The following is a 6,438-nucleotide window of genomic DNA, read 5'->3' on the forward strand; positions in this document are numbered from 1 at the left end:
TGCAAGGGGGAAGCTTCACGAGTGATGAAGCAGGGCTGCAGGTGTCTCTCCTTATTTCTCCCTCCCCTCTCAATTTCTCTCTGTCTAATAACAAAACTTCAGAAGGGTTAGGAAAGGAAGGAGGAAGTAAAGAGAGTTATGAATATTTTTAGGAAGGTGAATACAGAAAGTAGCTGTGATTGTGAATTAGTAGTAAAATCCAGTTGAAGGGTAATTTAACCTTAAAGTGTGCCTCCTCCTTCATGGAGAAACCCAACAACTGGTAATTTTTACTGAATCAACAGTTACAGATTTGCACAGATGTTTCAGTCACAAGCATATTCAGCAATACATCATTTATAACCGTGTTATTACGACAATAGTAAGAGCCTGCAATCAGTCTGAATCTCCAAGGAAAGTTGTAACACACAGCAGATGTTCAACAAATAGCTGAGGAAACATGGACAGCAGCCCATTAGTTATGTGTTTCTTGTTTATTTATTTATTTATTCCCTTTTGGTGCCCTTGTTGTTTTATTGTTGTAGTTATTGTTTTGTTATTGATGTCGTCATTGTTGGATAGGACAGAGAGAAATGTAGAAAGAAGGGGAAGACAGAGGGGGGAGAGAAAGATAGACACATGCAGACCTGCTTCACCTCCTGTGAAGCGACTCCCCTGCAGGTGGGGAGCCAAGGGCTGCAACTGGGATCCTTATGCCAGTCCTTGCGCTTGTATCACCTGCGCTTAACCTGCTACACTACGGCTGACTCCTTAGTTATATGTTTCTAATACAGAATCTCAGATGACCATCAAAAGTATTGTTACGTAAGTGTTTAGATGTGGTGAAATATTTGCAGTCTATTATAGACGTCATGGAAGGCCTAGGAAAAGCCCAATTGCATTGGACTTTTCAAGAGGTTCCAAGTTTGATCATCGCCAGCATCACATATGCCAGAGTGATGCGCTGATTCTCTCTTTCTCATAAATAAATAATTTTTACTGGAGCACTGCTCAGCTCTGGCTTATGGTGGTGCTTGGAATTGAACCTGGGACCTTGAAGCTTCAGGCATTAGAGTCTCTTTGCATAACCATTATACTATCTACCTCCAATAAATAAATCTTAAAATAATGCTATTTACATTACATACATAGTTTCCTAACTTCATTTTTGTATATATGAAAATGTTTCTAACACAACCTAGAAAAAAGAATGCAAATACTGACAGCAGCTGCTTCTGAGTCATCTAAGTCTTTATTTAATTTTTTTTTTGCCTCCAGGGTTATTGCTAGGACTCAGTGCTGGGCACTACCAATCCACCGGCCCTAGCAGTCATTATTTTCCTCCCCCCTATTTTATTCAATAGGCCAGAGAAAATTGAGAGTGGAAGGAGAGAGACACCTGCAGACCTGTTTCACTGCTCTTGAAGCTTCCCCACTGCAGGTGAGGAGCAGGGGCTCTTACCCAGGTCCTTGCCAGGGGCCTAGCACATACTATGTGTGCTTTAACCAGGCGTGCCCCTGAGTCACATCTGTTTTATTTTTCTTTCTTCGTGGTGTTCAAGCTGTGTTTACTTATTTATGTTTAAATATTTATTTTATTTATTTATTCCCTTTTGCTGCCCTTTTTTTTTTATTGTTGTAGTTATTATTGTTGTTGTCGTTGTTGGATAGGACAGAGAGAACTTATTTATGTTTAAATAAGAGGGGAGCTACATTGGGACAGGACATGGGGAAACATTTTAGCAGACACATCTGCCAGAAAGGGAGGCAAGACCAAGAACAGAGTTCACTGAAGGAGGAAGAGAGAAGGACTGTGGGGGAGGGAAGCCTCTGAGAAGCAAAGAGGGCAGTGTAGGGAAAGGAGAGGGAAGGGAAAGGAGTGGGGAATCGCACATGGCTAGCGCAAAGTCTTGGTGAAGGCCTTGGGGGGTAGGGGGTTGGGCTGGAGAAATGGAAGGAAGAGAAACAGGACCAGCTGAGCAAAGTAAATCACCCTGTGGTGTTTCTCCAGCCTTCATTCTCCCATTCTGAATAGCAGGCACCCTGGCCCTCACAAGTCGAGTCATCCTAACCACAAGGTAAACACTTTCACTGGGGCTTTGGCCTAATTGGTTCCTCCCTCCACCTGGGACACTGTTCCCACCCCCTCCGACTTTCAGGCCTTCTTTGAAAGTGTTAACTCCCAGATCAGATCCTAAATTCTTACTGTTGGCTCTCAAAGAACTCAGTATCCTCTGAAGCACTTCTCAAAATTGTAACCAAGTTACCAAGTTTTTGTTGTTGTTGTTTAATTTGTTTGTTTTTAGTATTTTAGGATGAGGGAGGGAGGGGACAGAGAGACAGAGAGAGGGAGTGCCCTGCCCAGTGCTTCATCACTTGTGAAGTTCCATATCCTTCAGATGGAGACTGGGGTCTTGAACCCAATTTAACTAGGTTTTTTTGTTAGTTTGTTTTGCTATCAGAGTTATCACTGGGGTTTGGTGCCTGCACTGGAAATCTACTATTCCCAGCGGACATTTTCCCTTTTTCTTTTTCTTTTCTTTTCTATTAGGACAGAGAAAAGTTGAGAGGAGAGGGAAAGAAAGACAGTAACTATAGTAAGTAGGGTTTTTTTTCCTCTAATTTTTCAATATTTATTTTCCCCTTTTTGTTGCCCTTTTTTTTTTTTTTTCCTCCAGGGTTATTGCTGGGCTCGGTGCCTGCACCATGAATCCACCGCTCCTGGAGGCCATTTTTTCCCCCCTTTTGTTGCCCTTGTTGTTTTATTGTTGTAGTTATTATTGTTGTTGTCGTTGTTGGATAGGACAGAGAGAAATGGAGAGAGGAGGGGAAGACAGAGAGGGGGAGAGAAAGATAGACACCTGCAGACCTGCTTCACCGCCTGTGAAGCGACTTCCCTGCAGGTGGGGAGCCGGGATCCTTATGCAGGTCCTTGTGCTTTGCGCCACCTGTGCTTAACCTGCTGCGCTACAGCCCGACTCCCCAGTAACTAGTTTTTAATGCCTGTCTTTGCCCCCAGAAGGCCAGCTCTACCAACATAGGGACCACATTTATCTTCAGAGTCCAGCTGTATTATATCTGGCGTACAGTAAAGACTGCATAAGAGATAGGGAAATAGTAAAATGGTTATGCAAAAATACTTTAGTGCCTGAGATTCAAGTCCCCAGTCTCCACCTATAGAGAGAAGCTTCAGGAGTGGGGACTCAGGGTTGTAGATGTCTCTCTCTGTCTCCCCTTTTCCTCTCAATTTCTGTATCTACGAAATAAATAAAAATATTTCAAATAAGGGGCCAGGTATTGGGGCACACTCTATAGTGCACACTATATAGTGCACAAGGACCCAGGTTCAAGCCCCTGATGCCCACCTGGAGGGGGAAAGCTTCACTAGTGGTGAAGCAGGGCTGCAGGTGTCGCTGCCTCTCCCTCCTTTCTCAAGTTCTCTGTCTCTACCCAATAATAAATAAAATCTATAAAAATAGAAATGATGGGCGACTGGTGGTAGTGCAGCAGGTTAAGTGCACGTGGCACAAAGCACAAAGACCAGCAGAAGGATCCCGGTTAGAGCCCCCAGTTCCCCACCCGCAAGGGATTCGCTTCATAATCAGTGAAGCAGGTCTGCAGGTGTCTATCTTTCTCTTCCCCTCTCTGTCTTCCCCTCCCCTCTCAGTTTCTCTCTGTCCTATCCAACAACAATGACAGCAATAACAACAACAATAGCAACAACAATATACAACAAGGGCAAAAAAAAAAAATGATTTAGGCAGTAGCCCAGCGGGTTAAACACATGTGACACTAAACTCAAGAACCGGCATAAGGGGGCTGGCGGTAGAGCAGCAGGTTAAGCACATGTGGTGAAAAGCACAAGGACCAGCAGAAGGATCCAGTTTCGAGCCACTGGCTCCCCACTTGCAGGGGAGTCGCTTCACAGGCGGCAAAGCAGGTCTGTAGGTGTCTTTCTCTCCTCCTCTCTGTCTTTCCCTCTTCTCTCCATTTCTCTCTATCCTATCCAACAATGACAACAATAATGTTAGCAACAACACTGATAAACAACAAGGGCAACAAAGGGGGGAAAAATGGCCTCCAGGAGCAGTGGATTCGTAATGCAGGCACTGAGAGCCCCAGCAATAACCCTGAAGGCAAAAAAAAAAAAAAAAACCGGCATAAGGATCCTGGTTTGAGCCCCTGGCTCCCTACCTGCAGGGGAATTGCATCACAGGCAGTGAAGCAGGTCTGCAGGTGTCTTTCTCTCCCATCTCTGTCTTCCCCATCTCTCTCCATTTCTCTGTCCTATCTAACAATGACAACATCAATAACAACAATAATAACTACAACAACAATAAAAAACAAGGGCTACAAAAAGAAAAAAATATATAATATATATATAAAAGAAATGACAAAGTAAAAAATTATTTAATAAAAAAATATTTAGGGGCCAGGTGGTGGTGTACCTGGTTGAGAGCGCATGTTACAATGCAGTTCAAGCCCCTGGGTTCAAGCCCCTAGCCCCTGGGTTCAAGACCCTGCCCACCACCTGCAGGGGGGAAGCTTCACAAGTGGTGAAGCAGTGATGCATGTGTCTGTCTCTCCCCCTACCTCCCCCTTCCTTTCAATTTCAGGCTTTTTCTATTCAATAAATAAATAATGATAAAAAATGTAAAAATATATATAAAATGAAAAATAATAAAATAAATAGAGGCTGAGCAGTGGTGCACCTGGTTGAAAGCACATGTTTCAATCTTCAAGAAACCCAGTTCAAGCCCCCAGTCCCCATCTTCAGGGAAGAAGCTTCCCTAGTGGTGAAGCAGTACTGTGGGCGTCTCTACACTGTGAGTGTAAAGTGGTGTGGTCTCTTCGGAAGGCAATTAAGCAACAACATGAAGTTATGAAAATATCCTTTGCGGAGGGGAGTCGGGCTGTAGCACAGCAGGTTAAGTGCACATGGCAGGAAGCGCAGTACAGGCATAAGGATCCTGGTTGGAGCCCCTGGCTCCCCACCTGCAGGGGATGTTGTATGCTTTTTCTATTGTTGTTGCTGCTGTTGTTTTTATTGAATAAGACAGAGAGAAATTTAGAGAGGAAAGGAAGACAGAGAGGGGTGACAATGACAGACACCTGCAGACCTGCTCTACCACTTGCGAAGCGACCACTCTGAAGGTGGAGAGCTGGGGGCTAGGGCTAGGAACACAGGCCCCTGTGCTTAGCACCATGTACGTTTAACCGGGTGCACCACCCGGTTAAGAGAAAAATTCAGAGGACTATAGTAAATTTTGTAGTCATTTACTCTATCAAGTTACCAGAGGTCTCAGACTCAGTTGTGGGCTCCGCCATAAGCCAGAGCTTATGGTAAAAATCCATTAATTATTAATATTAAAATTTTAAAAAATATTTGTGGTGACTTCATCGTTTTCAGCCGAACTTGAATGAACCTTGAAAAATTCATGTTGAGTGAAATAAGTCAGAAACAGGAGGATGAATACGGGATGATCTCACTCTCAGACAGAAGTTGAAAGACAAGATCAGAAGAGAAAACACAAGTAGAATCTGAACTGGAATTGGCGTATTGCACCAAAGTAAATGACTCTGGGGTGGATAGGGGACGTGGGGGGGGGGGCTGAGAATACAGGTCCAAAAAGGATGACAGAGGACCTAGTGGGGGTTGTATTATTATATGGAAAACTGGGGAATGTTATGCATGTACAAACTATTGTATTTACTGGAGAATGTAAAACACTAATTCCCCAATAAATAAATGAATTAAGTAAATAATTAAAATATTTTTATTTATTACTGGATAGAGATAGAGAGAAATTAAAGGAGGAAGGGGAGAGCCTCAGGCATGAGAGTCTGTTTGTATAACTATTGTGCTATCTACCCCTCAGGCACTCCTGTCATTCTTTCTTTTTTCAATTTTTTTTAATTAATTTTATTTTTGAAAGAGATGAAGAGAGAGAGAAGAGAGAGGAGAGAGAGAGAAACACCAGAACACTGCTCAGCTCAGGCTTATGGTGGTGTGGGGGATTGAACCTGTGACTTAGGGGCCTCAGGCATGAGAGTCTGTTTGCATAACCATTATGCTGTCTCCCCCGCCCTTTTAATTTTTTTATAGAGTACATATGCCATAACTTTAAAAAAAAATTATTTATTTATTCCTTTTTGTTGCCCTTGTTGTTTTTTCATTGTTGTTGATATTGATGCCATCATTGTTGGATAGGACAGAGAGAAATGGAGAAAGGGGGGAAGACAGAGAGGGGGAGAGAAAGATAGACACCTGCAGACCTGCTTCACTGACTGTGAAGCGACTCCCCTGCAGGTGGGGAGCCGGGGGCTCAAACCGGGATCCTTATGCCTGGTCCTTATGCTTGGCGCCCCATGCGCTTAACCCGCTGCGCTACAGCCCGACTCCCCATTCATTTATTTTTAAATATATATTTGTTTGTGAGAAAGACAGGAAGAGAGAGA

This window comes from Erinaceus europaeus, chromosome 10 (assembly GCF_950295315.1).
Source record: "Erinaceus europaeus chromosome 10, mEriEur2.1, whole genome shotgun sequence".
In the NCBI taxonomy this organism is placed as follows: domain Eukaryota; kingdom Metazoa; phylum Chordata; class Mammalia; order Eulipotyphla; family Erinaceidae; genus Erinaceus; species Erinaceus europaeus.